Source organism: Artibeus jamaicensis, unplaced genomic scaffold (assembly GCF_021234435.1).
Source record: "Artibeus jamaicensis isolate MK-2021 breed Jamaican fruit bat unplaced genomic scaffold, CSHL_Jam_final contig_834, whole genome shotgun sequence".
Taxonomy (NCBI): Eukaryota; Metazoa; Chordata; class Mammalia; order Chiroptera; family Phyllostomidae; genus Artibeus; species Artibeus jamaicensis.
In genome coordinates this window covers 3587814-3598749 of record NW_026521981.1, presented here as the reverse complement: position 1 = coordinate 3598749, position 10936 = coordinate 3587814, and the positions used below count along the sequence as shown (strand labels likewise).

General features: G+C 41.7%; 1 pseudogene; it reads right to left on the bottom strand.

Annotated features, from left to right (window-relative positions):
• Positions 1-260: 260 nt before the first annotated feature.
• On the bottom strand, positions 261-4939 carry LOC119061971 (oligosaccharyltransferase complex subunit OSTC-like; annotated as a pseudogene).
• Between the last annotated feature and the right edge of the window lie 5997 nt (positions 4940-10936).

Sequence of the window (10936 nt, the reverse complement as noted above, 5' to 3'; positions counted from 1 at the left end):
TGAGAAGAAAATGCCACTGAATATCATTGGTATGTCAGTATAGGTCTGCAGGATAATATACTGTAATAAGCTTGTCTTTTTGATATCGAGAAGATATTCTAGTCCAAGCTTTAATATGCTTCCCATGTTTTCTACTAGATGCTTATTTTCTACTGCTTCTCATCCTTTTCTATATTTCATATCAGAGGATTGGTACAACCTTTAAAACTTCATTAACAAGAACAAATCCCGTATCCATAGATTCCTTCTCAAAAAGCACTCTAACCCATCAGATAGCCAGTAGTTTCATTCTCGTGAATACTCTAGCCACGAAAAATCTCAATAGGACACATACGAATGCAATGAATAAAAGAAAAGATCTATTGAGTTTTGGAATGTTTGATGTATTGGATCCATCCAGGATTATGAAACCTAAACCTCCCTTTGTAAACAGGAAGCTAGATGTGAGTCCTTCCATAATATATTGTCCATTTACTCTGTAGGCCAAGAAAGCTACTGGTCTCTGATGCCCATGTTCATCAGTCATAGAGCCAACACTTGGAGGTTCAACAATAACATCTAAATTATTCCTCTGGTGGTGAGGAAGTAAGACACCACCACCAGAACATATACCATCATGGCCCAAGGCATGTGCACCGAGGGCTACTTCTTCGGCTTTAGGTTAGAGCAGTTAAGCACTAACAATGGGATTCAGTACAAATTCTCCTTGTTGGAGATGGCAAGAGCAGCTCTCAGCTTCAAACCAAGAATTTCAATTGCTATTTCTTCAAATGGCCATTAAACATATGGAAGATTCTTAACATCTTTAATCATTAGGGTAATACAATTCGAAACCACAATGGGATACTACCTCATATCCATTAGGCTATGATAAAAAAGATAGAAAATAGCAAATGTTGGTGAAGATACTGAGAAATTGAAACCCTCGTATATTACTGATAGAAATGTAAAATGGTGCAGGTACTTTGGAAAACAGTTTGGAAATTCCTCAAAAAGATAGCAACCATATAATCCACCAATTCTACTCCTAGGTATACACTAAAAAAAATGAAAATATATGTCCACAAAAACCTTGCATAAGAATGTTTATAGCAGCATTATTCATAATAGCCAAGAGGTGGAAACAGCTCAAATAACTAGCAGCTAAAGAGTGAATAGACAAAATGTGGTATAGTCATACAACAAAATACTATTTGCCAATAAAAAGAAGTGAAGCACTAATTCATGCTACAGCATGGATGAACCTTGAAAATATTAGGCCAAATAAAAGAAGCCAGTCACAAAGGGCCTCATCTTACATGACTTTATTTATGTGAAATGTCAAGAATACACAATTCAGAGAAACAGAATGTAAATTAGTTCCAGGGGCTGGAGGGAGGGGAAAATAGAAAGGTACAGGTTTGAATAATGATGAAAACATTCTAGTAGAACAACTCTGTTAATACAATAAAAACCAATGAATTGTACACTTTAAGAAGTATTTTACACTATGTGAATTACATCCCAATAAAGTTGCTATATTTTTAAATGTTTCTCTCCCATAAGATAGTGAGTGGTAAATCTTCAAGATGGGGGTATGGTTTATGTTCTAATTTACGGTAACTAACTGTCTGTATTTGCCTGGGACTGAGGACATTCCTGAATACACAACTCTCAGTGATAAAACCAGGAAAGTCCTAAGCAATCAGTACAATATTGGGGACTTACTATAAATAAACTGTTCAGTGTTTATCTAAAATTTAACTAGGCATGCTGTATTTTATTTGCTAAATCTGGCAACTGTAGTTTTACAAGATGATCAAGTTCACCTAAGTCAGTTGAACCAAAGAATTATAATTAAAAAGAAAAAAAGGAATCATAGAAGTTTGAAATTAAGAAAACGAGCTCCCAAAGCATTTTAAAACTGTGGCCGAGACTATGGCAAAATGGTTTTGCAGAAACCTCTTTTCATAACCTTCTGATTGAAGTTCTCTCAATCTCCATACCTATAGCAAAGGGTTCATTTCCAGCACTCTTAAAAATGATTTTCACAGACTTCTGACCAATATGCAAGTGTAGGTAAATATACTGTGCCTCCTCGCACAACCAAAAGAAGGACAACAACAAATTTAAAAACAGAAAACCAGGACATCCAGAAAGTTGAACTGTATGGCAGTCCAGCAGCCAAGGAGTTACAGAAGAAACATTCATCCAGACCAGTAGGAGGGGTGGAGACAGGTAGCCAAGGTGGAGAGGACTCCCAGCAAGGTGGCAAGGACTGGGACAGGTGAAGTGACGGCTGGCAGAGCAGGCAGTCCCACATTTGTGTGAAAATAAACTGGAACAACTGGGAAGCGAGACAAACCTCAAAATCCAGGGTTCCAGCATAGGGAAATAAAGCCTCAAAGCCTCTGACTGAAAAAACCCTGTGGGGGTTGAGGTGACAGTAGAAATTCCCAGCCTTACAGGAGAGTTCCTTGGAGAGACCCTCAGGGTCCTGGAATGTACACAAATCCACCCACCTGGGAACCAGTATCAGAAGGGCCCAATTTACTTGTGGGTATCAGATGAAGTGACTGAAAGCCTGCTGAGAGCTGCTTAAGCAGCATTGTTCCTTCTCGGCCCCTCCCCCACATACAGCACCACAATGTAGCCACGTGGGTTGCCCCAGCCCAATGAGTACCTAAGACTCTACCTCTTACTATGTAATAGGTGTGCTGAGACCAAAAAAGAACAGATCACAGCTCCAGAAAAAAATACAACTAAGCGCTGAAGAGCTAGCCAACATATCAGGTGCACAATTCAGAACACTGGTAATCAGGAAATTCACAGAAATGGTTGAGCATAGTTGCAAAATAAAGGAAAAATTGAAGGCTATGAAGAATGAAATAAAGAAAATATACAGGGAATCAACAGTGATGGGAAGGAAAGTGGGACTCAAATCAATGGAGTGGACCAGAAGGAAGAAATAAACATTCAGCTAGAATAGAATGAAGAAACAAGAATTCAAAAAAATGAGGACAGGATTAGGAACCTCCAGGACAACTTTAAACATTCCAACATCCAAATCATAGGGGTGCCAGAAGGAGAAGAGGAAGAGCAAGAGATTGGAGACTTATTTGAACAAATAATAAAGGAGAATTCCCCTAATCTGACAAAGGACTTCCAGGAGGCCCAGGAAGCTCAGAGAGTCCCAAAAAAGTTAAACCCAAGGAATCACACACCAAGGCACATCATAATTACATTATCCAAGATTAAGAATAAGGAGAGAATCTTAAGAGCTGCAACAGAAAAGGAGACAGTTACCTACTAAGGAGTTCCCATAAGACTATCAACTGATTTATCAAAAGGAACCTTACAGATAAGAAGGGGCTGGAAAGAAGTATTCCAACTCATGAAAGGCAAGGACCTACATCCAAGATTACTCTATGCAGCAAAGCTATTATTTAGAATGAAAGGGCATTAAAGTGCTTCCCAGATAAGGTCAAGTTAAAGGAATTCACCATCACCAAGCCCTTATTTTATAAATGTTAAAGGGACTTAAAGAAGATAAAAAATATGAAATGTAAAATGATAACAAACTCACATCTATCAATAACCAAACCTAAAAACAAAAACAAAACTTAAACATACTAAGCAAACAACTAGAACAGGAATGGAATCACAGAAATGGAGATCATATGAGGGTTATCAGTTGGGACAGGGAGGGGGTAAAATGGGGGAAAAGATACAGGGAATAAGTAGCATAATTGTAGGTACAAAATAGACGGGGGGAGGTTAATAATAGTATAGGAAATGAAGAAGCAAAAGAACTTATATGTACGACCCACAGACATGAACTAAGGCAGGCGGGAATGCAGGTGGGAGAAGGTGTGCAGTACAGAGGGGAATAAAGGTGTGAAATGGGACAACTGTAATAGCATAATCAGTAAAATATATTTTAAAAATAAAAATAAATAAAAAACAAAAAATTGATTTTCACAAATAGTTACATGAAACATTGTGTTTTCTTAAGGTATTTCATCTTGGATGAATCTTAAATTAAGCTCCCTACTGGCAGCTGAGTGCATAATTAATTGTATTATAAGTCTATTTTTAGCCCACTAGTGCTTTGGCAGACAGGCTATTAAAAATAGAAGCAGACCTAGTAGAGTAGAGAAGCAGGGAGATTTTCCTTACTGATGACTGAAAATGAAGCCGGTTCTCTGAGCCTAAATGATTGGAGGAAAGGGGGCTGAAGCTATGATCAGGTTAAAAGCCTCTGGTTTGTAATTTGGAAATTAGTGTGTCGTGTGTCACTGAAGCAGAAGATGGGGGACATAGTTCTAAAGCGAGTTCCCTGGAAAGGTTCCAATACTGGGAGTTACGGATTTGGGTGATTGATCAGAGAAGTGTTTGATTAGTTTTAAGAATCATTTGAATATGTTTCTGCCCCAGAAGCTATGACTTGGCTCATTGCTTGTTCTCTCTGTGGTTTCTCAAGCACACCGGGTTAGTGGCCACCAGGTAGCACCAACTCAGACTGTCCCAGAAGATCACGTGGTGCTGATCACTTGAGTTATTGACACTCCTAAGCACCTATCTGGGTGATCGTCACAGCCTTCCCTTTGAGCTGCTATTCCTGGACTGTGCCTTTCAGCCATGCAACTCCAAGTCCAGCTCCAAGCCATGTTGGACTTGGAGTCTCCCAGACGAGGGCTCCACATCTGGCTCTCCCACTTTCATCCACAAACTGGGATTATACCTCCCTCAGAGGCAGGTGGTAAGAATTCAATGGCATAATGCCCGGTGCTGTTTCTCAGCATACCCTGGAAGTGATAGTGTGGGTTCAGGTGCTGACAACATCACAGAGAGGGCATTAGCTTTCCTCCATTCCCTTCTGTTCTACAATCTCCTCCCTATCCTCTCTCCTTCATTTGCTGATACCTGCTTCATTCGCTGTCTGTTCAAGGGTCTTCATTCTGACTGCTTGCCAAGCATATTCTCCACAGAAATGCCCTGTGAACCCAAAGTTCTGGTCAGTCTTCCCTATCCCAGTATTCTCCCAGTGTGGTTTATGAGCCACCTATATCCAAATGATCTGGACCTATGAAGTTGAAAGTTCTGGGAATAGTACCTAGATATCTGCATTTTAATGAGTTTCTTATGTGAAACTTATGCATGATAAAGCTTGAGAATATCTGCCAAATTTAAGTGAGTTTTTTAAATGGAGAGAGAATGTACACAAATTGATCTCAACCAGCTGTTAAGGAGGGAAATTACATGATTATCTGATTAAAGTAATTCACACTGAACTGTGAAGAACAAATAAACTCCCCTTTTAGGAGAATTTGCATTCTGACATTTTGCAAGCCTTAATGAATTTCCAATTAGTGAAATGTGTGGAATAGATGTTTAAAGAAAAACTAACCTTGCCTGTGACCAGCGCCTCCTGGAAGCCTTTATATGAACATCAAAGGAAGTGTGTGTGACTTAGCAGCTGGTCCCCCCTCCCCCACCCCCGCCCCAGCCACCTGAAATTCAGCCCCAAGCCTGCTGACTGCTGAAGAGGAGGGCAGAGGAGGGAGAGAAGTTGAAGGCAAAGGAGGAAGAATGGGAAACTGAGGAAAGGTGAACAGAGGAGTGAGGCAGGGGGAGGGGGTGAGGGGAAGAAAGGAGAAAACTTTCAATTAGTCCCACCTCCACAGCATTCAGTGCTCAAAGCTTGTCCAAGTGCAGAATAAACTGATGGAAGAAGGGCCCAGCTGCTTTTTTTTCCCACTATCCCAGAGACCATTACAATGGGAACTTCTATTTTATTTGCAATGCAGTTTAATTCTTTCATATGAAGCTGCAAGGAGAAGGTAGCCCCCTAGTTTCTCTTGCTGCCTCCAGACCACTTCCCCCTCTACTAAAGGTAAATAGGGCATAGGCCCAGTCCTTGGGCTTCCCTCTTACAGCCCCAAGTAAATTCTTTCAGTCTCACCATTTTATTTTTCTAACATATTGTCTTGATTATGCTATTACAATTGCCCATTTTCCCCCCTTCATTCCCCTCCACCTTGCATACCCCCTCCCACCCACATCCCCCCCCTTTAGTTCATGTCCATGTGCCATAAGGTTTTTAGCTTCTACATTTCCCATACTATTCTTGCCCTCCCCCTGTCTATTTTCTATGCTACTTATTCACTGTACCTTTTCCCCCTCTCTCCTCCTCCCACTCCCCTGTTGGTAAACCTCCATGCGATCTCCATTTCTGTGGTTCTGTTGCTGTTCTAGCTGTTTGCTTAGTTTGCTTTTGTTTTAGGTGTGGTTGTTAATAACTATGAGTTTGCTGTCTTTTTACTGTTTATATTTTATATCTTCTTTTTCTTAGGTAAGTCCCTTTAACATTTCATATAAGGCTTGGTGATGACGAACTCCTTGAACTTGACCTTATCTGAGAAGCACTTTATCTTCCCTTCAATTCTAAATGAAAGCTTTGCTGGACAGAGCAATCTCGGATGTAGTCCTTGCCTTTCATGACTTGGAATACTTCTTTCCAGCCCCTTCTTGCCTGTAAGGTCTCTTTTGAGAAATCCACTGACAGTCTGATGGGAACTCCTTTGTAGGTGACTGTCCCCTTTTCTCTTGCTGCTTCTAGGATTCTCTCCTTCATTTGAATCTTGGCTAATATAATTATGATGTGCCATTGGTGTGTTCCTCCTTGGGTCCACCTTCTTTGGGACTCTCTAAGCTTCCTGGGCTTCCTGGAAGTCTATTTCCTTTGCCAGAACGGGGAAGTTCTCTTTTATTATTTGTTCAAATAAGTTTTCCACTTGTTGGTCTTCCTCTTTCCCTTCTGGTACCCCTATAATTTGAATGTTGGAACGTTTAAAGATGTCCTGGAGGTTCTTAAGCTTCTCCTCATTTTTTTTGAATTCTTGTTTCTTCATTCTTTTCTGTTTGGTTGTTTCTTTCTTCCTTCTGGTCTACTCCATTGATCTGAGTCTCAGTTTTCTTCCCATCATTATTGGTTTCCTTCATTTCACTTAGTGTAGCCTTCATTTTCTCATCTAATGTGTGACCAAATTCAATCAATTCTGTGAGCATCCTGATCACCAGTGCTTTGAACTGTGCATCTGATAGGTCAACTATCTCTTGGTCGCTTAGATGTATTGGCTCTGGGGCTTTGATCTGTTCTTTCCTTTGAGCCTTTTTTTTTTGGGGGGGGGGGGGGGGTCTGGTCACACCTGTATGCATGAGTGGCAGAGCCTTAGGTGTTCACCAGGGCTGAGCAACCCAGTTGCTGGGTTGTGACACTATATGTGGGGGCGGTCTCAGAGAGGAAACAATGGAGCTTCCTCCACTCTCTCTTGGATTTCACTCCCTTTTGTCACCTCCCACAAGCAAATTGGGCCCTTCTGGTGCTGGTTCCCAGGTGGGTAGACTTGTGTACATTCTAGGACCCTGTGGGTCTCTCCAGTGAACTCTCCCGTGAGGCTGGGAGTCTCTCCAAGCACCTCAACCCCCACAAGTGTTTTCAATTGGTGCTTTTAGGCTTTATTTCCAGGTGCTGCTGGGGCTCTGGGTTGCACGGTCTGTCTTACTGCCCATTTTTGTCTGGTTTATCTACACAAGAATGTATGACGTTGGTCAGCCAGAGGCCTTGAGCACCTCATTGGGTCTGCTCATTGCCACCCTGTGCCTGGGGTCTGCCAGCCACCACCTGTGTGCCAGTCAGGGCTTTTTCCTGCCTTGACCCCTCTCTGCTGGCCACCGATTCTGTCCCTCTTACCCTTTGGATGAATGATTGTCAGTCTTCTGTACCATTCAAATTTCTGTCAGTTCTGGTTGTTTTTTGTTTCTAAATTGTTGTTGTCCTTAATTTTGCTTGCGCAAGGAGGTACAGTATGTCTACCTACGCCTCCATCTTGGCCGGAAGTCCAGTTTCATCATTTTAAATATCAGCTGCACAACTGATGGCTCCATGCTCCAACCTCTCCCTTGCACTGAAGACCCTTATGTCTAATACCTATACTCTCTCACCTCCTAGATCTCTAACATACAGCTCAAATTTTAGCATGTTCAAACTAAACTGATTTTCCTCCCAAATAGTCTGTTTTCCCCCAGTGTTTCCCACCCAAGTAAATAGCACCCCACTCACCCAAATGGATCAAAAATTGCAGAGTCATCCACAAGTCTCTCTTTCTGTCTGTGTGTCACACATACATGCACACGCACACACACACACACCCTTCATTCAACCTATTACCAAATCCTGCTGGCTCTACCTTAAGAATGTATCTTGAATTTGACTGCCTGTCACCACCTTCACCACTACCAGCCTTGTATGAAACAGCATCACCTCTCAGCCAGACCCCTTCATTGTCTCCTAACAGTAGCCCCTGCTTCTACTCTTACCCCTATAATTTCATTGCCATATACAACATAGCCAAACCTTTATTACATAATTCTCATCACCTCCCTCTCCTTCAATAACTTCCTGCTGCATTAAAAATAAAATCAAAATGCCTTGCCCTGGTCTAAGGGCCCTACAAGACTTGCTGCCCTATTTCCTGCCTCCAGCTACCCTGGTTTCCCTGCTGTTTCTCCTGTCTTTGCCTCTACTGATGCCTCCATCTGGAGGATGGAGATCCCAGATACCATGTTCCCTTGCTTCATGCACAGAAACCATCCCTGGTCCCCTGCCTCAAATTAGCAACTCTCCTCTACCCCAATTTTTTAAAGCACTTAAAACTTAAAAAAACTATTTATGTGTTTCTTGTCTATCTCCCCATTTGAATGTCAGCTCTGTGGGAGCTTGGACTTAGTCTGCCACTGTAGTGCCTAGTGCCTAGAACAGGGCCTGTTACATCAGATATGCACGATTGTTATTTGTTGAATTGAAGCAATATTAAGCAGTAGTAGGAATGTAAATAAGGATGTCTACTGACAGGTGATTTCAAGGTAACACCAAAGGGCTTATTTATTAGAAGAGTTAGAGCAAGGAATGGAGTAACTTGTTCCTCTTTTTTTCCCTCCCTTGTGTTATTTTATGGTGGCTACTCAAAGATAAGGCACAGCCTTATTTCATTCCCTATTTCAATAAAGGTTCATTTCTGTAGCTCTGGACCTCCTCTTTGCACACATAGAAAATCTCATCTTTATTCTACATTTTAAGCCCTCAAAAATTACATATTCACAATTACAAAATCACAAACTCAGCTTTTACTCACTTGCTGTACATAAAACAGAGCTAATGAGATTAGGCAATAGGGAAGCTTTTCTATTGCAAAATTATACTAATGGAATTCTCTCAGGGTCTAAGCTGATTCCTCTCTGAAAGTTAAGCACATTCCAGAAATCACATTAAAACCCTTTCAGGTCTCCCTGGTCTCAGGAGTCAGGGCAAGGGAAACCTGACATGCACCTCCACAGAGCAGCTTACTGCTCTCAGCATTTAACTATGAACCTGAGAATCTGCTTTGTGACTTTTCCCCTGTGTCTTAAAGAAATCCATAGGGTTTTCTCTTTCCACACTGTGTTATGCTGACAGCCATTTCCCCATAAATGGTACACACAAAGATGGACATCAACTTTCACAAGTGGTACATCAACATCAGCTCCACAAGGTACAGCAAAAAGCAAAAATTAATCCTTTGTAGGAAATAGCTGAAATGAAAAGAAGGTGATCATCTAACTTATTCTATAAGGATATTAGCTTAGCTTGGAGTCCACCATAGGCAGGTCCTGAAACAATGAATCAAGTGTAAGTAGTTTGTTTAGGAAGAGATCCTAGGAAACACTGGCTGGGGATGAGAAAGCGAGACAGGAGAGGGAGAGCAGCCATAAAGTATGTATGACCAAGCCACTACCTGGGTAACTAGAGCTCAGTCCTGCCTAAAAAATCTGGGAGTCCAGGGACAAGGAAGGTGATATTTATGTATCCATTTTCATCAGTCATAGACTGAGGACTGCTGGGAATAAGGGCCGTTAATTTCCTGCCACTTCCAGTCTGCCCTGCAGGTAAGCAGAGAGGGCGCTGGTGTCCAGAGAAAGTCCTCTGACAAAAAAAAAAATGCAGGGGCTGAATTGGTAAAGCCCAAGAGAAAGTGGCAGAGAACCAACAGCCTCTGCTATGAGTATTGACTTTTCCAAAAAGCATTTCCTAAAAAATGGATGTTCTCCCATAACATCTTTGGCATGAATAAAACTTAGGACAACTCTGTAGAGTTTTCAGTGAGGACTGTAATCTTGGAGAGTTATTTAAAAGCAGGTCATCTTGGCTCAGGTGGAGTGGACTGGATCTATGGATGGGGCTTCCTGGGTTGGGTTTGGGCTCGTGACAACTCTCAACAGCCTTGGAGTCAGAACAAGTTACAAAGAACAGGGTATCTGGTGAATCTGACTAGAGAAAACAGCCTTGGATTTCCCTCTGGAAGCTGGCACCTCCCTGGGGTGCCATGAGAAAAGCAGCCACCTGCTGTGAGGTTCCCTTCTTCACAGAACCAGAGTGGCCAAATGTCACAGCAAAGAGACATTGAGGGCCTACCTTGACTCATCATTCTGCTGGGTCATGGGATCCAGAGATGAAACTTCTGGTTATTATCACTGATGCTCACATAATGCCAGTAGGAAAGATACCCTTGTAAATAGATACGTGATACTCCAGTGCCATTATAGCTATATGTGTATAGGAATGTAGAACACAGAAGCCTTAAATGACCCCGGATAATGTTTAAAATGTGTTTTCTTTGTTTTTTTAATAGTAAATAAAATTTATTTTATTTTTTAATTGTTGTTCAAGTACAGTTTTCTGTCTTTTACTCCCATCCCAGCCCACCCACCCATTCCTCCACACCCCTCCCATTTCCACCCCTCCCCCTAGATTTTGTCCATGTGTCTTTTATACTTGTTCCTGTAAACCCTTCTTCTTTTCCCCTGAAATTCCCTCCCCTCTCCCCTCTGGTCACTGTCCACCTGTTCTCTATTTCAA